Source organism: Ambystoma mexicanum, chromosome 1q (genome assembly GCF_040938575.1).
Source record: "Ambystoma mexicanum isolate Mex_15411 chromosome 1q, UKY_AmexF1_1, whole genome shotgun sequence".
Taxonomy (NCBI): domain Eukaryota; kingdom Metazoa; phylum Chordata; class Amphibia; order Caudata; family Ambystomatidae; genus Ambystoma; species Ambystoma mexicanum.
The window spans coordinates 28,286,152-28,313,078 of NC_090922.1; positions in this window are offsets into that span (position 1 = coordinate 28,286,152).

The window sequence follows — 26,927 nt, forward strand, 5'->3', positions numbered from 1 at the left end:
GCTAACGAGGGCTTGGGAATCTCCAGACTGTACTCAGCAATACAGGCACAGACCCCTACAATTAACCAAATTAAAGAGAAATGGGAAATGGATTTACAGACACCCATTGGGGAGGAGAAATGGTCTAGATACTGCTCACTCACTAAGAAAGTTTCGTTAAATGCAGGACTGAGGCTAATCCATTTCAAAATATTGAATAGGTTACACTATACACCGGCCAAAATAGCAAAGTTCACCCCGGAGGTCTCTGATGCATGCCTTAAGTGCAGGATGCCACAGGCAGGAGAATGGCATATGTACTGGGAATGTCAGGTGGTGGCAGGCTTCTGGAGAGAAGTGGCGCTGATGCTAGAGGAAATAACACAGATCGATCCTGACCTGGTGCCCCAAAAATATTTATTCGGAGACATAGGCAAATGCTCTGAGAAGACTAGAAGGTTGTTTAATATTTCATGTTCGGTGGCCAAAAAGTGCATCCTACTAAAATGGAAAAGTGTGGGCCCACCTGATATTAATTTCTTCGTGAATTGACGCATGAAAATGAAACTGAGGAGCAATATGCCCTTACCCGACCACCGACCTGCAGGCCCAAGGACATTTGGGGCCCATTCAGAACTTATCTATGTAACATGGCCTTGGATGATGATGAAACTATATGATTGCAAATGAATATGATGACCATAAAATGTAAGTGTACTAATTGTGTATGGTGCAATGTGGAAAGGTGCTGTGAATCTCTCTGTGACCACTAATAAACAAAGTTTTAAAAAAATAAAATAAAAAAAAGAAATGGCTTGGGTAAACCCTGTGGTAGATAAGTCTTTATTCAGGGCGGTGGAGTGGGCATTGTTAGGGTCATTAAGCCATAGATTGAGATCACCCAGGAGCATGACTTTGGATGAGTTTTTTGGGTTGTCTGACAGCACGTGGATTAGGGCCTCATGAAAATCAGTGGTGGGGCCAGGAGGGTGGTAGACGACATGGAGGGCAATGGTACAGTTGGGGGAGAGCTTCAGTTTGAGCAGAAAGTAGTCGGAATTCTGACCAGATTCCTCTTGAATCCTTCTGATAGAGAGAGTCTCCCTGGCAATGACAGCTACCCCACTGCCCCTATGAGAGGAACGGTCCTGCCTAAATATGGTGTAGCCGCTTGGGATGGCGAGGCTGAGGGCAGGGCCAGAAGTCTCATTCAGCCAAGTCTCACCATATGAATACCATTAGGACTGGTTCATTTTGGTATGGTGTCTGAGCACTCAAAGTAGATCTTTGCATTTAAGCCTATACAGGGTTTGGCTAATAGCAACTAAACAAAAAATTAACTGCGCAATGAGTCATGGTTGATTTGTTTTAATTGAGTAATGTGTATGAATGAAAATTGAATGTAAAGTAACAGCAAACTAATTGAACGTATCAAAATGTTTTTGATACAATTGTATGCATAGCTCTGTTTATGTTCTCTATTTTATTTTTGTTTTTTATGAAACTTGTTAGTTCATGTTGATTTTATACTATTGATGTGTACATTTTATACTATAACACATTACATAAATAATAATAATAATAATAAAATTGTGTTTCGCCAACCAAACCCACTTTCCACACATGCCCTGTAGTTATAAAAGTTTGTGTCTGTGGATTAAACTGGGTATACTTTTGTATCAAGGGGCCATAACTAAATCACTGACATCTATATAGTGTCTGCATGTAAAAGTGACCATCTGCTGTACTCAATTCAAAGATACACCTACACAGCTGGAGGCAGGTGGGACCAGACTGATATGCAAATTAAATTGTGTTCTCCTCTGTGAAAGGTACAGTGAGCTAAAATGTGGTTGTAGACCCTACCTAGTTGTAACCTACTCATAGAACAGGTTAATTGGCCGTGTTCATTCTTAGTATAGGGGATTCCAGCCCTTTTGAATTCATGTTAAAATACATTGGTATGTCAATGTTCTGTCATATCTGCTGTCACTGGACCATCAACCTACAAATTGGTGGATAGTTACTTGTACAAATAAAGCAAGGGACATGTTATAGTATGAACAGAAAGGATATTATGACCATCTACGTTTTATCATAAATATATGTGTGTTAAGATGGATTTCTGAACTCTGTCCTGGAGGGGCAGAGTTTCAGAAGGCCAGCCTAGTTTCTTGGAACAGGGTAACCTCTGGACAAGCCAGACCAATCAAGGTTGCGATTGCGGCAGTCAAGACTAGGTCTCAAGAGGGGTGAGGGTGACTGAAAGCCCGCAATGAGCACACAAAGCAAGGACACTTACAAATTACTCCAAGCAGGTGTTTTATTAAAAATATAGACACATTTATTACAAGGCCTTTGTAACATTGACCGTAGCGAGAAATCACAATAAAACTCAAGTAAACCAACACATCACAATCAAATACAATATATATACAATTACCAACGAGTCTAACGAGTTAGACGCACGAAATGTGCAGACCACCTAGATGGGGAGGAAAACAGGCAGTGCGAATAATAGTTAGACCCAGTCCGCCTTCACAGGCACCTAACTAGAAGGAAGTCGAGCCCTACGAAGAGTGGAGCCTTGTGCTCAAAAGTACCTGCACACGCGGGTGCCAACGGGCAAAGGGGAGTCTCCTCGAGGGAATCGGGCAGTTCAGTTCGGTGAACAAATGAAGATGAACAGAGCTCTGCGACTCAAGCGCAGCCTCCACTGTGGGCAGAAGCAGAGCGCGAGTACGGAAAGGCGTGCTGTTTGACACAGTGGGGAAAAGCTATGGGCTACTGCAGGAGGGCGACCAGTTCCTAGCGATGCTACTCACCGGTCCCCGATGCAGGCAGACCCAGGCTTCTCCGTGTCAGTTTCAGTGCTGGTAGGTTCAGATACGAGCAGGGGACATCTCGGCGTCGTGTAGATTCCGCAGCAGCAGAAGTTAGAGTTGAGGATGTCCCAAACGCAGTGAACCCGCACAGTTTGTTACCACAGCAGGGCAACGGAGCGGCCGTGTGAATTTCAGCCCAATGTACACTGCTTACTTCAGACCTGGGAATGCCAAGTGTACGAATCGTGTGAGAGTGGCAAGGACTCATAATACAACACAACCTGACGGCGGTTACAGAGCAAGACTCCTGGGTAGACTGGTCAGTCTGCTGGATGGCCCAGAGACACTTCCGAAGGCTTATGTGCAGGAGATGGTGAAGATGCGGAGAATAGTTGTTCCCACTATTCCAAGGGGTCGAAGTACCAGTACAAGCCTTCTCGTTTGAACAGAAGTAGAAAGGGTTTCACCAAGCGACAGCAGTGCAGAGGAGCAGTCCTTCAGCGGGTCACCAGCGATTCCTCGGTTCAGCCTCGTAGTTGCAGGATACTTGGCTCCTGTATTCCTTCGTTCGTGAGAACTCAGGAGATTTACATCGTAGTGGTGTTTCCAGCCCCCTCTTATCCACGGTTCCCTTCGCGCCAAAACGGAGGGGACCCAATAGGAGATCTGCTCACAAAACACTCACACCATACGTGGACCTATCACGGACCACGGTGGTCCCAGGCATTCACGACACACTAGACTCTCTGGCACCCAGGATGTGTATTGGGACCAGACATCCCAGCCCACATCCTGGAGGCACACACAAGGCCTGTAGAAGCCCGCAAAAGCATCTGTGTTTCGCAGGAAAGTACATGCCCAAATAAGGAAGGCCCCGGGTCTGCTCGACCTGGGGAAGGTGAAGCGGGCAAGACGGTCAGCGGGCAGGACAAAGAGCCTCGTGGTCTGGCCATTTTGGGAGCCATGCCACCATTTTGGGCTAAGGGCGATAAACGCGCTTAAACGCCAAAAGGAGCTCAAAAACACAAAGAAACTATCGCTGCCACCAGTCCCGTCCGTGATTCACTTGCACCGTTCATTAATAATCCAAAGAGAGTATCTAGGGCCTGTAGAAGACTAGAGACCCAAAAGAGCAGTAACTTAGCTTACAGTGCCCTCTTGTGTCATGTTGCGCGAAAGCTGCAACACGATAAAGAAACTACGGAAAACAACGTTTCCCTGTACTGACTGTCTTAAGGGCATGTCAGTTTCCCCGTAAGAATGGAGCGAAAGCCCAGAGGAGTATGGCTGAAGGCTCCACTTCGCTGGCAAAGTCTAGATCACGGTGAAAACAACAGCAAAAAGTTTAGGGGTTGCCACATGGAAGGAAAATTACCCACAATTAAGAAATCTTTCCTAACAATGTGCTAGTAGGCAAAGAACTGCAGGATCGAAAAGGCTCTTAAAAGAAGGTCCACAAGCATCCTAGAGACAAGAAGAGTCACTTCTGGATGTTGTTGTTGCTCATTAGACTCTAAAATACATTTAAGCAGGCATTCATCCATCAAAAACTGTCAAATCCCCTATCAAACTGCCATGTCCCTATCCAACGGACTGCTGAGCTTTTCGGTCCCACCTTGAACCATCAAATTGCCAATCAAGCCTGTCCATCCAAATAGTTTCAGGACATGACCGCTGGAACCTTATTAAATGCCACTTCACATCATAGAGCCACCAGTGAAAGCCATTGCGATAGCTGACTCAAAGACTGCTTAACCATGTGATGTTGAGCTTAAGAAGCTGCATAATAAAAGAAGCTGGAATCGTGTCCCCAGTACCATTAAGCTGAGGTGAAGATTGGTGCGCAAGTGGTGGGGAAGCTGGAGTCACGTAGTGGGATGCAGGGTGTCGTGGAAGGGCAAAAGGGGATTAGCGTAAGATGTAAAGGTATGCCAGAAGCAAGCAGAATGGAGTATGAGATGTACTAGTGTGCCAAGAAAAGAAGGGTAGGAACACAGGACATTATACAGCAAACAGGAAATGAAGATCAAATATCCACAGCATATGCAGGAACTTTAAGGGACACCATAATGTTGCCAAGCATCAAAGCCTGAGTCCATTCTCTATTTCAAGGCTCCTCTGCCATTACCCTATCAGTCCCTCAACTGCTTTGTGCCTCCTTTGATTATGCTGCACTCAATCTTTGAATGGTGTTGCCCCTGATATTCAATATTGGCCATAATCTGCATGACCCAGTCAGTTTCCCCAAAACCTGACTGTACGCCCTACTCTAATTCTCCCCCTTCCTTTTTTGGGCTTCTCTAGGAGGTTCCTGGGGAATCCTTTAATCAACTGTGGGGCATGTACTAGGCCAGCTGGTTCCCAGGAACCTTCATCACCTTCCAATCGATTAAATACTGAAGCTGTCCCCCGCTCCCTTGTGCATCTCCTATGATATGATATGATATGATATGGCATTTATAACGCGCCTATACACAAGTGTTTCAAGGCGCGAAGCGGCAAAGGAGGGGAACAGAGGGACGACAGAGACAGCAATCCTACTAGGCCAAGTGTCATTCAAATCGTGCAAGTGCAGAAGAAGGGGGAGGAGGAGGAGAAGTGCAGAGTGGGAGGGGGGTGCTGACAGTGCAGTACAAGGGGTAATAGAATAAATAAAACAATAAGAGAAGTAAGGCCAGTTGGTGGCAAGTGCAAGAATAAGTGCAGACATCAGGTGTCAAGTTCTGGTGGGGGTCTGCAGGGATACAGAAACAGTCCCCAAGCGCAGGGGTTGCCAAGGAGGCAGTGCAGGTGTGTAACTGGCAGGGGAGGGGGCCTGGGCCCGAGATCAGAGGGTGGTCAGGTTGCCAGTACAGTTTCAGCCAGGAATTCAGCAGGGGAGAGGAGGAGAGAAAGCAGAAGCAAAGAGGAAGGTTTTGAGGTGCTTACGGAACCGGAGATGGTTTGTCTCAAGTTTCAGGGAGGCAGTTCCAGATATAGGCCCCAGCCGAAGAAAGAGATCTACCACCAACTCGTTGCTTGGAGAAGCGACTGACTCTGAGGGAGTTGGAGGCGGATGAGCGAAGAGCTCGAGAAGGAAAAAAGATTTAGGAAGAGAGAGTTGAAGATATTGAGGCCCCAGAAGGCCTTGTGGACAATGCAGAGGGTTTTGAACTTAATCCTTGCAGCCACTGGGAGCCAGTGCAGAGATTTCAGTCCTGGAGAGATACGATCCCTGGGCTTGAGGCCAAGGACAAGTCTTGCAGTCCTGTTCTGGAAGAGTTGCCAAAGGCAGAGTGTATAAGCAGGCAGATTTAGAAAGAGGCTGTTGCAGTAATTCAGCCTAAAGAGCACCAGAGATCTGGAGACAGAGAGCTTCTGGGGGAAGGAGAGGAAAGGAAGAATACCTCTGAGGAGGTGCAGCAGCTGGTACTGTGACTTCTTAGAGACGTCAGAGATGTGAGGAGAAAAGGAGAGTGTGGAGTCAAAGATGACACTGAGGTTTTTAGCCTCGCAAGTGTGAGCAGGAAGAGGGCCAAGAGAGGCCGGCCAGAGAGTGACAGGAAAGGAGGAAGCAGCTGTGCCGATGAGGAGAATCTCAGTCTTACTGGCATTGAGGCAGAGATCATTGGCGGCACACCACTCCTGGATAACAGACAGACAGTCAGAGATGAGAGACGGACAAGAGGTGGCCGAAGGAAGCACGAAAATGAGCTGAGTGTCATCCGCATAGCACTAAAAGTTGGGGCAGAGAGCAGCAATGCTCTGGGCAAGAAGTGCCAGGTATTGGTTGAACAGCCAGGGAGAGAGGTTAGACCCCTGGGGAACACCACAGGTTGAGATAAAGATAGTGGAAAGGAAGGACCCAAGTTGGACCTGGGAGGGTCGATCAGAGAAGAAAGACTGGTGATACCCAGGTTATCATGGAGACGGTTGAGCAGGATGGCATGGTGGACCGTGTCAAAGGCAGAAGAGAGATCAAGTAAGATGAGGACACATGGGGTGTTGGAATGAAGGTTTGAGAGCAGGTCTTCACGGATGTTCAGGAGAGCAGTTCCCATGCTTCCGGCAGCTCTGAAGCCAGACTGATGGTCATGAAGACAACCAACAGATTCAGTGTGAAGATTAAACTGGAAAATGGCCAGCATTTCCAGAACTTTGCCCAGGAAGGGAGTGATGGAGATTGGGTGATAGTTAGCTGGGCATGACGGGTCGGCAGAGGGTTTTTTAAGTAGAGGGTGCACAAGGGAGTGCTTCAGGAGGGAAGACTCCAGTGGCGAAGGAGTGGTTGCAGAAATCAGCCAGGGCAGGAGCCAGGGAGTCAATGTGGTCCTTGATGGTTTTGGAGGAACAGGGCTGAACCTGTTTTGATGTCCCTTTTATAGATTGGACTTGTCTAGAAACCTCGTCTGGTGAGAAAAGGGGAAAGGCAGAGAATGAGGGAGGAGAGGTGGCCGAAGAAGGGCCAAAGGAAGAGCAGAGAGTAGATTGGGCACGGGAAGAGGAAGAGAGTAAGGACAGGATGTCCTGAGTTTTAGAGATGAAGTGTGAAGCCAGATCCTGGGAAGGGACAGGAGAGGTAGAGACTGCAGCATGATTGGCCAGTTCCTTGGAGATTTTAAATAGTTCGGCCGAGTTGTTAGATGCGAGCTATCTTCTTAGTGCGGACAGAGAGCCGGTATTGCCTTTGGAGCAGGCGGCAGGCCAGTTTATCAGAGGATGTACCAGAGGCATGCCATTTCCGTTCAGCCACCCTGCAATTGCGTTTGAGGGTGACGAGGTCAGAGTCATACCAGGAATTGCACTTGGCTTTGGGCTTCAAGCGGATCCTCATGACAGGGGCAAGAACATTGAGAGTATCAGATATTGCAGAGTGGAGCGTGGAAAGGGCTGTATCAGGGTGTGAGTCAGCCAAAGGGGGATTGGGGTGAGAAAGTGGTGGCAAAAACCTCAACTGACAGACGTTTCATGGGTCGGATAACTGAGAAGGTGGGTGCCAGTGATGGAGGTGGCTTAGCCTGGGGGGAAGAGAGGGTGAGCTGGGAGGACAGGAGAAAGTGATTGTTCCAGGAGAGAGGAGTGGTGAGAGGGATAGAAAGGGGAAGATCTGAGGAGATCAGAACATCCAGAGTGTGCCCAGCAGAGTGAGTCGGGCCAGAGGGGAGAATAGAGAGTGGGAGAGAGTCGCAGAGGTCACAAAAGAGTCCAGAGGAAGGACAGGAAGCATCCAGGTGGATGTTAAAGTCTCCAAGAAGGAAGAGTTGAATGGTCAAGACCAGGAGAGAAGATGAAAGGTCCGCCCATTCAGAGAAGAAGGAGGAGATTTGACGAGGTGGCTGATAGATAGTAGCCACTGTAAGGGAATGGCTAGGAGAGAGAGAGAGCCTGCACCCGAGGCATTCAAAAGAGGAATAAGCCTACATCGGAATGACAGAGGCAGGAATCCACACGGGGAAGATCAGGCTACACGCCCTCCAGAGTGGTTGGACCTGTGCGAGGAGAGGATCTTGTAGCCATCAGGGAGGAGAGTGTCAAAGCTTGTGACAGAGCTGGCCGTGAACCATGTCTCAGTGAGACCAAGGACATTGAGGTCAAGTTCCGCCAGGAGGCGGCAGAGGTCTGAGGAGTGTTTGAACGCTGAGCGAGAGTTAAGAGTGGCAATATGGAGAAGGTTGCCGTCCTTGAAAGACTTCTGGGGAGGGGTACAAATCAGAGGTATGCCCTGCGGAGGTATAGAAGTGGACGGAGGAGAGGGCAAGGTAGCCAAGGAGGAGACAGCAGGGGAAGGTATGGAAGCCATGGAGGGAAGAGAGGGGACAGCAGGAGAAGGAAGGAAATTGATGAGGCACGGAAAGTGTCTATCAAAGAGAGATTGGCCTGAGGGCCTTGTACCAAGATGGTACCATTCAAGTAAACATTAATGATGACCTAAAATGAGTGGAAGGAGGCCAGGAGAGCCTCCACTAGGTGCCACCATTGATGGGTGAAGAAGAGAAAGGAGAAAGCACAGAGACCATATGAAGAGTCCATAGCTCTGGCGAGGGGCGACAAACTGGATGTCAGTGAAGATTTACCTAGAGGCGGCGCTGGTATAGGTGTCAGCGATAGGGAGGCCTAGGTTGGAGACCAGGATATCCTTTTTAAACTTCTTCCTATCAGATTTAGTGAGGAGAGCAGGATAGTCAATAGAGTAGCAGTTAGAAACGATAGGAGAGACAGAGAGCACCATAGGGTGGGTAGAGAGAGGAGAGAAGAGGACGGGAGTGGGAGGAGTAAGGGAGAACACTAGGGAAGGACACAGGGTGGGGTGCAAGCAGAGGTGACAGAGAGAGACGCGACAAGTTGCCAATTGGACAGGACGACAGGTACTCAGACAATGGTAGACAGTTGCTAGATGGGTGCTTAGCTAAGAAGTCGACCACAGTGGCCCTACTATCACAGTGATAATTAGATACTGGTGAAACACACGTAGGCCTAGTTTCACAATGCAATTTTAAATACTTTCACAATGCAATTTAGTTTGAACACACCTAGAAAAACACACCTAAGTCTGAGAGTCCTGTAAGGGGTGAAAAAGGCCTAGGTTTCACAGTGCAATTTTAAATACTTTCACAATGCAATTTAGTTTGAACACACCTAGGAAACCCCACCTAAGTCTGAGAGTCATGTAAGGGGGGCGGGGGCTACGTTTCACAATGCAATTTTAAATACTTTCACAATGCATGTCTGAGAATCTGCTATGGGGTAGGCTTGACAGGGTAGAGTGCAGGCTCAAAAGACTAACCAGGGCCGCTCCTACCTTGTAAGTCGCTGCTGGTTGACGGCTGGCCGCTGGCTTCCCCTGCAGACACCTGCAGACACAGCTAGAGCCGCCTCTGTTGGAGCCGCACTTTGCCTAGGGGCTGCCGGGCAGGGGCTGCCCTGGGAGGTTCAGTGATGACCAGTAGAAGCATGAATCGGGGCTGGAGGAGGCGGCCTGGAAGGTGGGAGGGAAGAACCAGAAAATGAATGCTGTGGAGGGGAGGGAGGGATAGAGGACAACAGCGTGGAAAAGCGCTGTAGGGCAGGCACCAACCAACAAAATGGAGGCCCTGGAGGGTCTTGGGCACACAAGCTCACCTGATGGGAAGGGCCAAAAGTGGCGAGAAGGGAGCTTGTGCTGCCGTTAGGGTCACAGCAAACAATCACACCAGCAACCTGTACCGCATATTCTAGTGAACGGTCTACTGGTATGGGTAATGCTGTTCTTCTTTTCAAAGCAACTGTTTGACTGGTTTTGCAAGTGAGATATGGAATATTGGGTGACTATTCCAATGTTTCGGTCATTCTAATCGTACTGCTACTGCACTGATCACCTTTAGTATTCTTAACAGGCCCACAAATCAAGGTGCAAACTTGGGATGATGCCCCAGAGTCTTTATATTTGATTGATAACCAGGCTCTGCCATCCAATGTCCCTCCATTTCCTTTCAGCGAAGGCTTTGTACACCTCCTTAGATTTTTCTTACATGAGTTACCACCTTTTCTATTTTTCCTGCACCTTCCAACCCAGTTCTTTTGTCCCTGGCATCATGACATGTGACATAACTGATCTGAACATTATCAGGTGAAATCCATAAATGCTAAAGAATGGAGAAAAACTGGTTGTGGAATGACATAAATTGTTATAAACCTATTTGGTTATAGGAATCCACATATTCCATTCATCTGGGCACTGTATTACAAAACACTTGAGAAATTGCTCAAAAGCTTGATTTACTCTCCGTCTGACCATCTCACTGGGGTGATAAGTGGGTCATTTGTGGCAGAAAATGGTTAGTGATTATCAGCCGAAAAACTAGGAACAAATCGGGACCCTCTATCCAAAATCAACACTTCTTGCAGTCCATGCAGCCGTAATAAGGAAATGACAAGTACATTTCCTATCACATTAGGGTTATATGGACTCCCAAATGAGATACCTTATATGCATTTATCAACGAGATGTTAAATTTTACCAACATGAGTCACGGTTTGGCAATGTGGACAATTACACTAAGGAATTGAATCTACCATTTAATTAAATGTAGACATAAATAGTTGGTCATAAAATAGTGACTTTTCAGTATACATTTGGATAATGTTGCTGCATTTGTACATGTATATTTACACTTTCATTGTTTTCTTTTTCCATGTCGTTTTCTTTCAACCCTAATCTTCCTCCCTGGTCCCCACTCCCTCATATCTGTGTACTGTATATGTCATAACACATCATTTTCTGATCACTTACACTTCATATGCCATCGACTATTGTATTTTAAACGTTTTTCATTTTTTTATGTTATTTTGATGTATACACAATTATTGATGATGGTATTGGAACATGCATTATAATGGATGTTTGTTTAAATGAAATAGACAATGACCTGATTTGAAGAAGGCACAATAGATGCCGAAACACGTGTCTCATAAAGGACTCAAATGAGTGATAAATAAAGATACACTAAAACTTAGAACAGGTTTCAAACCTACTACTTGTATCGAGTTTTCATAGATACAGAGTGGCGCATAACTTTGTGTGAAAGCAAACATTTAAATTACTTTACACAGAGTGGAGGAACTCTACTTTTTCACACACATGCGACACCATATAAAACCTACAGATGAAATAGGGCACAGAGTTTCACAAGTTGATATCCCCATTTTTGCGCGCTCTACATCATGCATCCATCCCAAGATTTCCTTCCAGTAGACCTGAACGCAGGGGCACTCCCACCACTGGTGCCATTAGGTGCTGATCTGCGCGGAGCCAGGCCAGCAATAGGGGTTTATGCCTGTGTATATTTTTTTGCTCGGCCCTGTGGGGTTAAATGCCATTGCATTAGAAGTCTACTGTTATGCATCTTGTATTGAACTGATACGATGGCGCTCCAGACTACTCTGTATATTGCAACCCATCCCTCTTGATTTTCTTCCCACCCCAAGTCTCTCTCCTACTTCATTTCGGTGCTTGGTGTTGGAAGATGTCCTCTTCCTAAAAATGCACAGTAGAGTTTTGCAATCAGCCCCTTGAAGTTTGCGTGTTAGCTAATGTAGATTCGAAGGGGGCGAGACCTCACCATAGCTGGTCATCCCATCTAGGGTCTGTGAGCGCTCACTTCAGTTGTAAATATGGGAGTGGTTGGATTTTTAGGCCCTGTTGTGCTTCTTTTAATTCTTCCCTTCATCAAGAAAGCCCCCTCCTTCCACATCTCTCCCGCTCTAATCAGCCCTTGCTCATATTGAGCACGGAAACAAATCAGACCTATTATGATGTCTCTGATCGGGGGGGGGGGCACCATATACAGCTAAGGGGGGAGGGCCAGGTGATGACACCACACATGTCTGGTCTATTCTTCCATAGGGCCCACAAGACCCTTAGGATCGGGGTTTCTCTTGCCCTTCGTGGAAATGTGTTTCAAGGGGCCCTGAGCCATTCTCCAAGCATGACTGGGGCAAAGTAACCATTTTCCAGATGTACACATTGTTTGCTGTCAGATTCCCTGAGATGGTCTAATAACACCCTCAACTGTGCTGCGCTCTAAAACTCACAGAAATCCGGGTATGCCATTCCCCCTTTATTTTTGGGGAGAATCATTGTATTGTATGCAATGCAAGGTTTTTTCCCCTCCCATAATAAAGCGAGAAGGAAGCACTTGGTTTCGGCTTGAAAAGCGTTTGGAAGGATAACCAGGAGTGATTGGTAAAGGAAGAGGAGCATTGGCAAAACATTCATTTTTATCGCCCTAAATCTTCCCGCCTTCTAAAGGTTTAGTTTTGCCCACTTCAGAGTGTCTACTTTTATTGTTTTTCAAAGCGGCGTGTAATATGCCTACTACAGGTCTGCTAGATTTTTGGAGGACATAGAAGATTCCCTTGTGGTGGACGAGGGAGAGGTGCAAAGCCCGCCCAAGCATCAGCATCTTTACCATCAGCCGCTGCTGCAGCCACCTCAAAACCACTCTGAGGTCTTGTCTCACGACACCCTGGTGGGAGGCAGACTGTCACAGCATCTGAAAGAATGCCGAGGTATTACTTTAGATGCATGGGCACTGGAAACAGTAGCCCAGGGTTACTGCCTCCCCTTTATAGAGAGACCTTGGGATCATCCACCAGGAAGCCATTCGCTAAATGTTCCAGATCCATTCCTGTTGCAGCACATTTTGACCCCGCTAGAGAAACGTGCTATACGAGGACTGAGGCCTATCTTGGACTTGAAATACTTTAACAAGTTCCTCAGGAAGGATAAATTCAAGATGGTCACACTTTCTCAAATCCTTCAGGCCATCCAGCTCCAGGATTGCATGGTATCATTTTACCTTCAGGATGCTTACTTTCATTTGCCAATCCATCACAAGCACAAGTACCTGAGGTTCGCCATTAGCGGTTCTCATTATAAGTTTTGAGTTCTGCCATTCAGGCTGACCTCTGCCCCAAGGGTTTTCACCAAGTTTTTGGCAGTGGTGGCAGCAAATTCCAGGAACGGGGGGATTCATGTTTATCCCTACCTGGATGATTTGCTGATCAAGGCACGTTCACCCGAACAGGCCCAGGAACATCTCAGTATCACCTGCCACTCCCTGCACAGATTGGGCTTCTCCCGCAATTACAAGAAGTCCCACATGATACCATCTCGGAGACTCCAGTTCATTGGAACAGTCTTGGATGCATCCTTGGGAAAAGCCTTGCCACCCAATGTGAGGCCTCAAAACATTTTGCAGATGGTCACCAAGTTTCAGAGTGTCCAGCGTCTTCCGGCCTGCATCAATTTGAGGTTGCTCAGCTTCATGGCATCCTGCATTTTTCTGGTGCCAGAGGCTCGCCTTAGAATCAAATCCCTTCAATGGGCTCTCAGGACACAGTGGTACGAATTCTCAGACAGGACGTCAGACTTCCTTCAGATTCTGAGCAGGGTCTCACAGGACCTTCTGTGGTGGGCCTGCGAAGACAACATTCTGAAAGGAGAACCTTTTTGGCAACCATGGCCGGAGATAACAGTAGTTATGGATGCCTCACTTACGGGGTGGCCAGCCCACACCACCGATCTGACAATCAGCGGTCTTTGGTCTCCATCGGAGTCCAAACTACACATCAACCTTTTGGAGCTGAGGGCAATCAGACTAGCGCTGAAGGCCTTTCTGCTCTCTACATGGGGAAAGAATGTACTGATGATGACGGATAACACAGTGGCCATGTACTACCTCAACAAGAGAGGAGGCGTAGGGTCACTACCACTGTGCAGAGAAGCAATGCAGCTCGAGTTCTTGGAATCTCTCTATCGGCAGTTCACCTAGCCGGAGAGGAGAACACGGCGGCAGATGCTCTGACCAGGCAGAGCACAGTCTCCCACTAGTGGGAACTAGCTCAGGAAGTCCTTCAAGAGATCTGGGGTACCCCTCAAGTGGGTCTGTTTGTGACTGGTGTCAACCGGAAGTGCAAACTGTTTTGTTCCATGGAATTTCCACCAAGACGAGTTCTAGGGGATGCATTCATAGTGGACTGGGAGTTTCCACTCTTGTACATGTTTCCTCCAGTCTCCATCATTCCTCACATGATTAGGAGGTTGAGAAAGTTTGGGAAATCCATGATCCTAATTGCCCCGGATTGGGCCAGGAGGATGTGGTACCCAGACTGTATGGACATGCCCAACTGCCCTCCAATACGTCTTCCACAAAGAGAGGATCTTCTCTCACGAGAGGAGGGTTGGGTTGTCCATCCAGTGGTCAAGATACTCATCCTTCACGCATGGTTTCTGAGAGGCTGAGGTACAAGGATTGGGACATCCCGGATGATGTAATGAAGATTTTGCTTTCAGCCAGAAGGCCAGCAACAAAATACTCATGCTGTTGGAACAATTCTGCAGCTGTTATAGGGAAAATGATGTGGACCATTTTCAATGTGTTACACCTATGGTGTTATCGTTTCTACTATATTTGGCAAATCTGGGGCTCCAGATTGGAACTATCAAGGGTTATCTAGCAACTCTTTCCATATTTAAGCGCACCTTGGAAGAGGTGGCCTACTTCAAAATACCCTTAATAATTCATGTACTTAAAGGACTCACAAATGTGTTTCCTCCTACAACATTACAAATAACAACTTAGGACCTTAACTTGGTTTTAAAGTTTTTGATATGCACTCCTTTTGAGCCACTCCATTCCTGTGATATTTTTTTGTAGCGATAACATCAGCCCGCAGGGTGAGTGAGTTGCAGGTATGTTTACCATCTTTTACAAGGATAAGGTTGTCCTTAAGGTCAAACCCTCTTTTCTACCTAAGATTGTATCGGATTACCACTTAGCACAAAGATTTGTGGTTCCCGCCTTCTATCCTACCCCTCATCCTGGCAAGGAAGAGGAACGATGTCAGAGTCGATCTGAGGAGAGCTCTAAGGTTTTATATTTCAAGGATGGCAAAGTTGCAACAGCATTACCAACTTTTCATTGGTTTGTTACGCTCACCTGGCTCCCACAGAGGCGTCAATCTGAACTGGACAGCTGCGGTCTCCACCAGTGTGACGCGTAGGGCCGAGATGACGGACTGGACTGGCCCACCTAGCTTCGTTTGCTTGGCCCGTAGGAATATTCTTCTGTAAATGGAAAAAGGGAATTAACCACCCGTGGGGTTGAGCGTAAATCCCCCCACCCCTGCTGTTCCCCCCACAGATCACCTTTGATGTCCCCCCTTATAGTCTCACCTGATGGTTTGAAAAGATGAGCTCTCCATCCTGCATTGAGCGCAGGGGTGCGTAGATAACCAGTTGCTTCACTGGCTCGAAGGAATTGGTGAGTTCCAGAACGATATTGACTCCGAAAAGTAAGTAGTTCGTAAGAGTTCACATGTCTGACTTTCACTCTTGTCCAATTCCTTGCAGTTTGCAGCTTGACCCCAGCAAAGAGTTCCTCGTGGTAGCTGACGAAGTTCAGGTAAGGATTTGGCTTATCCTACACAGTTCAATAAAATAAGGTCACAATGTAACCTGTGGCTTGCTCCCTTATTCAGGTGTGGAGAGAAAATATGAAGTTCTGGGAATAATGCCTCCGTCGGTAAAATTAGGTAAGTCTATTGTGGTGAGAAGAGTTCCCCTTGTTTGTCCCTTCGTCTCACCTTGTTGTCCTTTTGTTCCCCTTAGGGGTACGGTGAGGATGCAATGGAGACTGCGCCGACCCGTGAAGAGGAATAGTACCCCCGGCGGTAATCAGGTAAGTCTATGGGGGTAGTTACTATTGCCTCTGTTTATTCCCTTGGCTCACCTTTGCTGTTCTTGTGTTCCCCTTAGGTGCCAGAGTGCGGTGGGAACGTGCAGAAGGATGCGGTGGATCGTGAGGATGCTGCGAAGGCCGGTGAGTTTAGCGCGGCGCTGCAGCAGGCGAGGCGGCACGCGTAAAATGCTTCTTTCTTCCAGCTCGAAGGCGCAGTGGATCCGGAATTCAGGTAAGGATCGAAGGTTTTGCTCTTATTCTAACCTCTTCTCCTTCTGTTTCTCCCTTTTTCTAGGAGCTGCAGACTCGAGGCGGGCGTGGCAGAAGACTGGATGCAGGCTTGCAGACACGGTGAGCATTGCGCTGCTGGATGCAGAATAACGCGAAGCATGTGCTGCTCTTCGGGCGTGGTTTAAATAGCCTCCAAAGTAGTCCCAGGTAAGTATTCCTCCCAAGCCCCACCCGAGTAAAAAATAGTCCCTAGGTAAAATAGTCCCTTCCAAGCCTCATTTGGCTTGGAGCTCTGCAGCATGGTCTGCATCAGGTAAGCTTGCAGCATGGTCTGCATCAGGTAAGTTTTACTCTATGAGCCTGGCGCCTATGGCGCCAGGACTGATTCTCCATATGAGCCTGGCGCCATAGGCGCCAGGACCGCACCCAAACAGCCCCTAGCAGGGGTTTTTGCGCTTGCTCAAAATAACTTGATGTCTGCTTCCAGGGTTGCTGGACCAGGTCTGGTTCCCCGGGGGTAGGCATCATGACATAGTTATACAGAGAACAAACTAAGTCTGTCAGTTAGCAAACAGACACTATCCAGATGGATCATACTGGCTATTTCAGAGTGCTAGAGGCTAGCTGGGAAAGACCCCTTAGAAGGTTTAAGACCTCATTCCATTAGGGGCATGGCAACTTCCACTGCCCTTTAGAGGGGAGTTCCAATAAATGACATCTGCAAGGCAGTTACCTGGTCCACCTTCCACACGTTCACAAAACATTATTGTTTAGACACTTCTAACAATGCAGGAAGATTTGGTAAGTGTGAGCATCCAAAGTGTGTCTCACCCGCTAGTCCTCAGGGACCTGTCATCCACGTGGCCAGGCCACGGCCATCGCTTTTGGATCCAGATACTGGGGCTGTACCAGTGCAGGAGGATCATCTGGATGAGAGGTCTTCTGGGCATGGGAGTGAGATAGCCAATGGTGAGACGTGGAATTCCCCCCTTTTCTGTTTATATACCCCATCCTATTTTGTAGGATTTTCCAAATCCCCAACTCCCGACCCCTTTTCACACAAACACTGGGCAGAGGAAGTGGGTAACTGAGAGTAACCAGACTAACTCTCTCACATCGTACTAGACATGTCCCGTTAATCGGGTCAGGCGAAGTCAGGCCCTTTACCCTAAGTGCATACACCTGATAGCAGTTAGCTCTCCTCACACAAATAAAAGGCAACACCTTAAGACACAGTTTGAGCAGGGCAGAACACGCGTATGAGCAGAACTTCCGGGACGAAGGCACACCTACTGGAGCAGAGCAAAGGACCAAGGGATGAGAGTAGCGGGCTGAAAACCCCAAGTGTTCCCCACTGCAGATCGTTGCCTCCGACAGCCGCAAAAGACACATGGTAGAAGGCCAGATTCCACAATTGAAGATTGCATTGTGTTTCAAGGATGCCTGTGACCCTCCCGGGTGAACGGCAGAGTTAGGGAGGCGAGGCCAAGCCTGTGGCACTAACCTTGACTTGTGAATCGGGAATAGCAAATCAAGAAAGAAGCGCACACAGCCAGTGAGTTGGCAAGTGACCTGGGAGACCGGTGTGTGTTAAAGCGAATGAAGTACAACTTTATATCACAAGTGAAGTCTGCACACGTGTGGATGAGACGCGAAGAAAGGCAGACCTGTGAATGAACTTTGAAGAAAAAAAACAGCTGTGAGATCAGTGATACTAAGTAACGAAGTGGTCTGGCGAAAGGAAGTAGCCCATTCAAAATTATTAGTGAAAGGTACATTGTTTGAGGCAAAAGTGAATTAAGCTATAGTAAAACGTGAACTCTGAGTCGAAGTGATCCTGCTGTGTTCTGTAAAGAGAGCCACACACATTCCAAAGCCTTCGACATCCGAAAGGGGTCTGAGCCCGATTGAGGGAGACCCAAAGAACAATAAGCTTGGGGAAGGGAGCTCCCCTGCAAGATTGTGTTGAACTGTGACGTGAGAGGTCTGAGCCCAACACAGGGGGACCTTTGTGAACTGTGTGCTGTAAGGTCTGAGCCCAGCAGAGCAGAGGGGGACCTTCGTGAACTTTACATTGGAATACAATTTTGAAAGTTAAAAATGAAACCACGGATTGGAACTGCTTAGAGTGTTAAATACCGAGCCGGAGTGTGTCATCCTGACTACAAGGACAGCCTTGCTCTGTGAGGTTTAACGTGAGGAGAGCTGGTTAAACTACCTTTATTCTTCTGAACACTGATTTTTTCCATTGCATACATTTCTCCTTTTTACACTTTTTTGTACAAGAGATAGGGCATGCATTAGGTTTTTGGTAGCATAGGTCATTTTGATTGAAGGACTCCATTAGGACTGTTTTGTTTATCGTTTGATGGTCGAGACTACTCCCATCTTAGTTATAGGGCAAAATAAAGGTTTTACAAATTGTATTTGTTGTGTCAGTGTCATACTTGTGATACAATGCCTACCCTACATAAGGCAGTTCTATAATCCATTCTGGACAAACATTAACTCTCAAATTCTTACTCCCTCCTCCAAAAGAACCTAATACTGCTTTGGTAGTCTCTCATAAGAGGAGGAATACGTGGGAGGACACAATTCATTTGAATAACAAGTTACTTACCCCTGGTAACATTCTTTCGACTGGATGTTCCTCCCACTTATTTCTCATCGCCCTCCCAACCTAACCCACTGTAGAATTTCCTAGCTTTAGACCTTGCGCAATTTTAAGGTCTGATCAATTAAAGACACTCATCAAAGGTGGTATTTCTGCATATGGTGGTGAAAAAACTGAACTGAATCCAACGGGTGCTGCATGTGGTATATGTACTCAACAATGACGTCAGCTGAGATGGAAGCCCTCGAGGGACATCGAGTCGACCGTCTCGATGCACAGCACCCTCTGCTGAGAAGAACAAAAGAAAATAATTTCCAAAGCAGCTGAATCTGGAAACAAAGCTATCATAAGATGATGAATATGTGGGAGGAACATCCAGTCGAAAGAACGTTACATGGGGTAAGTACATTTTTCTACTGACCCGTGCCACATAGAAGAAACTATCACTGATATCTTGTTAATAGAATTTGATGTGTGATTGCAATCTGGTGTTTTAATAATGTCTTGGTGTTAAAAAAATGCATAAAGGTATTTGCATATACTGGTGTCATATAGGCACCCATGCAGGTTCCAGATATGTGTATGTAGTATTACTGTTCAAAGCAAAACAAGTTATTATTCCGTTTTAATTTCAAAATAGTTAATAAAAAAACAGGATTAGCTTCAGTGAGGTCATGAGTCAATAAAACCATTCAACAGCCTCAAGTCCCTCTGCATGGGGATTAAGGTGTCTAAGCTTATAACGTCAATGGTAACTAACATGTCCATATCTGAGTATTCTGCCTCATCAAGTAGTTTTAGAAGGTGTGAAGAATTTCTAAGGTATGTTTCTGTGTTTTGAATGAAAGCTTGACAAGTATCATCAGAGTATTGAGCCAATGGTTCCAATAAGCTGTTAGTAGCAGCTACAATGGGGCATCCTGGAGGTTGAGATACTTTTGGTAATACACAAAACACAGGCATAGTGGGATGTTTGTCAATAAGGAAATGTTTGGTATTCTCTCTAATCCAACCCTTAGATCTAGTTTCTTCTAATGTCTCCTTAATTACGGTAATAACAATTTGTGTAGGATCCTTTAGAAGCAGTAAATTAGTTGTTTCATCGCTTGTCTCAAACATTCATAACTATAACATTCAGTAGTCATGTGTTCTATAGCCTCTGCTTTATAACCCTTTTTAGTCACTACACTAGGATCATCAGCCATGTTTTTAGTCCATTCATTTTATTTCATGAGAAATGACTTCTATTTTTCTTAGAATAATTCAAGTGACTCAATTTAGCAAATTCTTCTTTTTCAAACATCTTATGCAAAATTGGGGAATTCAATGTGCTTTGTGCTTTGAACTCTTTGTAGACAATTAGTTGGGAATCTTTGAAACTAGTTTTATCAAGTGTGGTGAAAAAGCTTAAATTTTACTTTATTTTCTCATCAATTTAAACAGCTCTATTTGTTCTTGAAAAAAATTATAACTGTAAGACGGAACATAACATAAACCCTTTTGTAAAATATGTACTTAAATTTTAAATAATGTGCCACTAGCAAGGTCAGCCATGAGTTTTCATCTGTGTTTGTGGTTTGCGTGGATGATTTATTTGTCTTCCCTCATCTTGTCTTTCCTTTCCCACTAAAAAAACACTTGTGTGTCTATGGTCTCTGTTATTGATTTTCTTTTATTAGTTTTTTTTTTACATATTTATTTACAATTTTCAAACAAATACAACAAGAAAGGATAAAAGCATTATAAAGATGATCACATGAAGTATTTTCCAAAATTATTAATTAAAAATGAGCATCAAATAAGAAATACAATGACAGATTAAACAAATCAATAAGAAATAATCATTAAACAAAGATACTCGCATAGTAAAATGACCCAAAATCCATAAAACAACCACAGATAAAACAAACTAATAGACAACCAAACAAAAAAAAAGAAAGAAAACAAACAACAAACAATCCACACCAAACAAACAAACCATCAACCAAATACACTCATACCTCACTTCCATCATCTTGTGTTATATCACCATACAAATCAGTAAAAGGTTTCCACAAAAACCAATATTCTTTTTCTTTACCCTGCTTCTTGGATAGAATCAATTCATATTCAGACAATATAATCAGATCATTAATCCAGTCCTCTATATTTGGCTTTTTTCTAGACTTCCATATGGCAGTGAAACAAATCATGAAAGTATGTTATTGATTTTCTTGACCCTTTAGATGTGCGTGGTTGGTTTTCCTGGGGCTAGTGTGACAGCGCTCCTACAGGGTTTTTCTGTAGTACTTTTGTAAGAAATGAGTATCAGGCCGTTGGAGTCTGTGACCCACTTAATGTATGCACATATATTATTCTTAAGTACACCAACACGTTTTTGGAGTGTTGTGTGTGTTCCCCTCTCTTTCAAATGACTGCAGTCATCAGCAAAAACGACAGGGGATCATTGGTCAATTCTGTGTATATCCCTGCAAGAACACATGCCTGAGTGCCTGAGTGAACCCTTGCGTAACACCTTTCTTTATAGGAAAATTGACTGTTCATTTTCCAGGAGGATCAAACCATTCCTTCGCTTTATGACTGTAAATCTATTGAACGATCTGTATCATGTCCTCATACATTATAACATGTGCAGAGTATGCCACAGTTTCTGTCTGTCACCAAATCAAAAGCAGTTTTGTAATGTATATTGCACACCATTCTTCAAGTCAACTTACTTAAGATAATTATCTTAATGTATTGTTTGATTGCACCAATGCATTTTTTAAGGCCACCCTAAAATGTCAAAATAATTACGTGATACCCCATCCATACATACATTCTTACACATAGTAACTGTCAATATAATTGTTCCTGATCAATCCGTGAGCAACGTTTCTAGATTACAGTTGTCCCCCTTTATCATATAAGCATATATCTGCCATATTTGAAATATCTGAAATGCACCCTGTTTAGAACAAATCAGTATGCTTTTTGCAAGTTCAATGTTTTTTTATCTATAGTAGTGAGAGTAGAGAAATAGTGTCAGGTTACATATATACACACCCTGTTGGTGGAGACTCCACTATCGGGAGAGTTTCGGCTCACAACTCTGGGCCCACCATTCCTGTTACTAAGACAACGGACCTACAAAACCTTTGTGGCACAAAGCCATACAGATGGTCTTGGTAAACTGAGGACAAGCTCCCAGAAATAATTTCAAGAAAAAAGGAGGAGAAAAGCAAAGATAACAACACAGGAGAAGATGAATAGTGGAGACCAGCATGGAAACAAGCCATGCGGTAAATAAAGAGAGCCCTAGCTCCACAAAGGAAGCCTAATTTCAACTTCATGCAAGCACAGTCATGAAACATAATTTCTGAATCCCAAAATGCTTTTTTCTGGCTCACTCTTGTAAGCCTGCATATCTCTGTGGAGACTGACTCCGACACCTCGTTCATTACCATATAGACTTTGTAATAAAAATGCAAGTTCAATGCGGTAAAAAGGAATGCACTAATTTGCTGCGAGCATAGCACTGTAAAAGGAGAGGGGGCTTATTCTGATGCTTGTGAAATAAAATCCATAATAAAACAAATTCATAAATACAGATGCACAGGTAAGTATAATCAAACTAAGTGGTAGGACGAAACACAGTAAGTAGGGCTTAAAAGCTTGCTTTTGCAGAAAACGTGTGTTAGCCTTGTATGTGCAGAAAAAGCTGCTGTGGCTGGTGATTTATTGCAGAGTCTGCGACCCCAGGCCAGTACTGAAAGAAGTATACAATGGTTGTTATTTTTCAAGGTCATAGATTAGAGTTTGCAGGTTCCATCAACAAGTAATGAATGCATGACCATTTTATAATTTAAAATTCACTTGTAAAATACGATTTTCTAATGGAACTGAAAAGAGCCACAGCAGTTTCACATTGCCCCATAGTACATTTTCTCTGGGAAAAAGGTTAGAGTGTCCCCGATATGCAACATTGGTGTAGCAGTACGTCCGTGGGTCAAGGCTCTGACAGTTACATGGTCGTAAGCGCTTCTGATGTTAATGGAGATGAGGCGACCAGGGCAAATGATTAAAATTCCGCTGGTCGTTTCAAATGTTTCAATGAATTAACTTTGTGCGGTGGAAATTGGGGGTGGATTGGGATGTCACATATTGTAATTGAGGGCGGTTTGGGAAGGTTTGTGGACCCAATTATTGAACATAATGTATGCTTTTCTATAAGGGTTAAAAAGTGCAAACACCAATCAGCTTTGTGTGGGAGATTTTTTCATTTCGCGCAATCACCAATGCTAATTACTTTGCATTGTATAAAAGTTCTAGATTTTGGGGTGTTTCTTTGACAGCGCCTTTTCATGCAGTTCTGTTCTGTGATCTGTTTGAACTTGCTGTCTCAGCTGCCTCTGGTGCCCTGAATAAAACTGTGTTACTTCTTGCACCGGCGTATACTCTTTTTTTGACTACATTTGTAATTTTATGGTGAGTTTCGAGGTAACCCTTGACAGATTTTCATTGGGGGTCATTCCGAGGTTGGAGGTAAGGAATTACCGGCACCGGTAAGGGTGCCGATGCCGGTAATCCCTTACCTCCGTATTCCGAGGTCCCTTTGCGGGTCCTTCCTTACCTCCTGCTTTTAGCAGGAGTTAAGTACGGGACCCGCAAAGGTACTTCGGAGGTAATTATGGTACCGTAATTTACAGTGCCGTAATTACCTCCTTCCCCATTCCCATTGAGCCCTATGGGGCAGAAATGGGAATGGGGAAGGGCAAAAGGTGAATGGGGAATTACCGGTCCCTCCAACCCTGGAATGGACCGGTAATTACTCCATTCACCATGCCGGATTTGGGACGGTTTTGGAGGCAACCATGGAGCTAATTACTCCATGGTTAGCTCCAAACCCGGAATGAGGCCCATTGTCTTTAGAACTGTGAATGTGATGTGAGGGGTCAGAAATGAAAGGTGGACACAAAGTTCTAATGTTCTCAATATCATCCATTTTTATTAAAGGAAAGGGGTGTGGATAAAGGCCTATCCTTCCCTATCCTAAAGAGATTGGGCCTCATTCCGGGTTTGGTGCTAACCATGGAGTAATTAGCTCCATGGTTGCCTCCGAAACCGTCCAAAATCAGCATGGTGAATGGAGTAATTACCGGTCCACTCCAGGGTTGGAGGGACCGGTAATTCCCCATTCACCTTTTGCCCTTCCCCATTCCCATTTCTGCCCCATAGGGCTCAATGGGAATGGGGAAGGAGGTAATTACGGCACTGTAAATTACGGTACTGTAATTTCCTCCGAAGTACCTTTGCGGGTCCCGTACTTAACTCCTGCTAAAAGCAGGAGGTAAGGAAGGACCCGCAAAGGGACCTTGGAATACGGAGGTAAGGGATTACTGGCATCGGCACCCTTAACGGTGCCGGTAATTCCTTACCTCCAACCTCGGAATGACCCCCAATGTCCCTTCCTATGAAACTAAAGCATGCATATTTTGTGTCCAAACTATCTCTAACTCTCATAGCAACATACACAATCAAAAAGTGCTAAGTAAAGGTTTCTAATTTCAATTCACCAAAAATGTGTAAAAACCTAGACATGTCATTTCAGCCAAAACAATTATTATGTTCAGTGGTTGATTCCCTTCCCCTGAATTGTTTAAGGAAAATTGTTCAAAAATGTTCTGCTTCACCAATAGTGCATTAAAGGCAACAAACATGTCTCTTGCTTAATATTTTCATCAGGATTGTAGACAGCAGTGTTTGGAATATAGCAATGGAAAGTATTTCCTAATTTTCAGAATGGTTTAAACAAACGTATTCTCTCCAATATTGGTTAAACTATGGCAAAAGGAAGTCTTTTCTAGTTTTCTCATTGACCAAATGTTCAATTTGAAACAAAACTGGAAATGACAATGGGCCTCATTATGAGTCCGGTGGTAACCAAGGTGGTAAAACCGCCTGGTTACCACCGGACTCGTATTACCATTCCGGCTCCATGACTACCGGAAATACCAGGGCATTACAACCCTGGTGTCCCGGGAATTCCGGAGGCGGAATGGTGTTAATCTCCATTCCCATTGAGTCCCATAGGACTCAATGGGAATGGGGATCATGGAAACACCGGCACTATCTCGTGATGGTGCTGGTGTTTCCACGTCCGCCTGCAGGCGGGCAGTGTTAAACCCGCCAGGTCAGACCTGGTGGGTTTGACACCTCCGCCTGCAGGAGTTGTGATCACCCGGCATGGAAACAACGGTGGCGGCGGGTTTACCGCCACCGCTGTTTCCATACCGGGCGATTTGTAATGAGGCCCAATGTTTCTCATTAACAACATCAGTTCACAATGGATTTCCTAGTGTACTCTCCTACTAGGAAACTTTTCAGTTGACCCTCTTGATATCCTGGTTTACTCTCCTGCCTGGAATATCTCCCTTTTGACCCATACAGATCCCTTGGTGTACTCTCCTGCCCAGCATCTATTGCCAAAGGTTTCACTAACTGATGTGTGTCTCTCATTAGGTATTTCTGTAACATTCACATTCCTCTTAGGTATAACACAATTGTACTTCTTCAATAGTAAAGCTTTGTTGACTTCAGCTATTATTTGTTCCAATTTCCCCCATACTGACATCCAAATATAAGGGTTTGTTGAAGCTCTGTTTGTAAAACTTTCTCTTAATATCTCTTGGCTCTTGGCAATGCTTGTTCCAGGTTTCCCTGAAATTGACATCTCATGTTAGAAGGATTGTACAACGTTTGCCTGTTTGTTTCTTCTGTAATGTCTTTTGGCTTATGGCAATGCTGGCTCCAGGTTTCCCCCAATTGACATCTCTTATCAGGAGAATTGTACCACATTTACCTTTGCTTCTCAATTCTGTTTGGTCTGTATTCAAAAATGCTTCCGAAATGTTCATTTACGTATTGGCACAGACCAGGGCTCCCTACTGTTTTGGGTTGACTCACCGGTTTAATGTGCAGCTGCGATGAGGAGTTTCTGTTGAGCAAGCTTCCTTTCTTTGCAGAGTGTCTTTTGGGTCCCGCATAGGCTTTTCATTCATCCAATGATGGAACCATTGGCACACTCCAGAATTGCATCTTCTCCGGTCCTGCTGCTCACAGCTCACTTTCAGCGGCCCCTCCAGGGCACTCACTGTGACTTCACTGGCGTTCCTCTTCTCCGTTCCTGAACGTCTCCAGTCTGTTACCGGCAAACATTTCCCACTCTTCCCTACAGCTCTTCTCTGTGAGTCTGGCTCTGTCTCTGGATGGAATCGCTTACCTCTATGCGCACAATGCAGCCTTTCTCCTATCTTCTTCTCTGATCTGATACTTGCAGATGATTTCCAAGTATAAATGTCCTGTGAAGCTGACTTTGATCTGGACAACTAGACTGCATGTTGTACTTTGAGTCACATTTCCTCCACATTGACTCCTGCCTCCTCTTGCTCGTTTCAGTACTTTCTGGGACTTGGAGTACAAGGACGTTTCAGATGATTTTAAATTACAGTGTTGGACAGTTTTATTTAAATAACAATCATCATAAACATTAGATGTTATATGTTCTAGACTTATCACACACACATGAAGAATGAATAGAGTTCTGTTTTAAGAAAGTAGATGGTTCTGAATAATGACAACATGCCATCCAAAAATCTGGAAAAGGGTTCATCCTCGCAAGAAAGTGAAAACTACTGCTTCTCTTCTCCTGGAGTGACCCATCTACATTGAAAGCTATCTCCTCCCATGTGATCCACCCTCAGAATACCACCCCCAGGGTCAGGATCAGGTAGTAGCTGCATTCCCCTGGCCACCTGGGAGGAGACTGTAGGCTGGGAATCAGTGATGACTCTGCAGGATTCATCACAGTGGTCAATGCATTCTCATGGGGAAGTTTTGTTCATTGCCAGGTTCTTCACTGGTAGAAGCAAAAGGTAACCCTCTGGGAGAGTCTTCTGGGGCACATTGCTGTGAGTTGTATTTTATTATTTTCGACTTAATTTGCACTTTTTTCCATTGATGCAATTATGGGGAGTTATGGGATACTTCTACACCTAGGTTTGCCTCACATAGATTGCTGAAGTGAACTTCCTAGGTTTT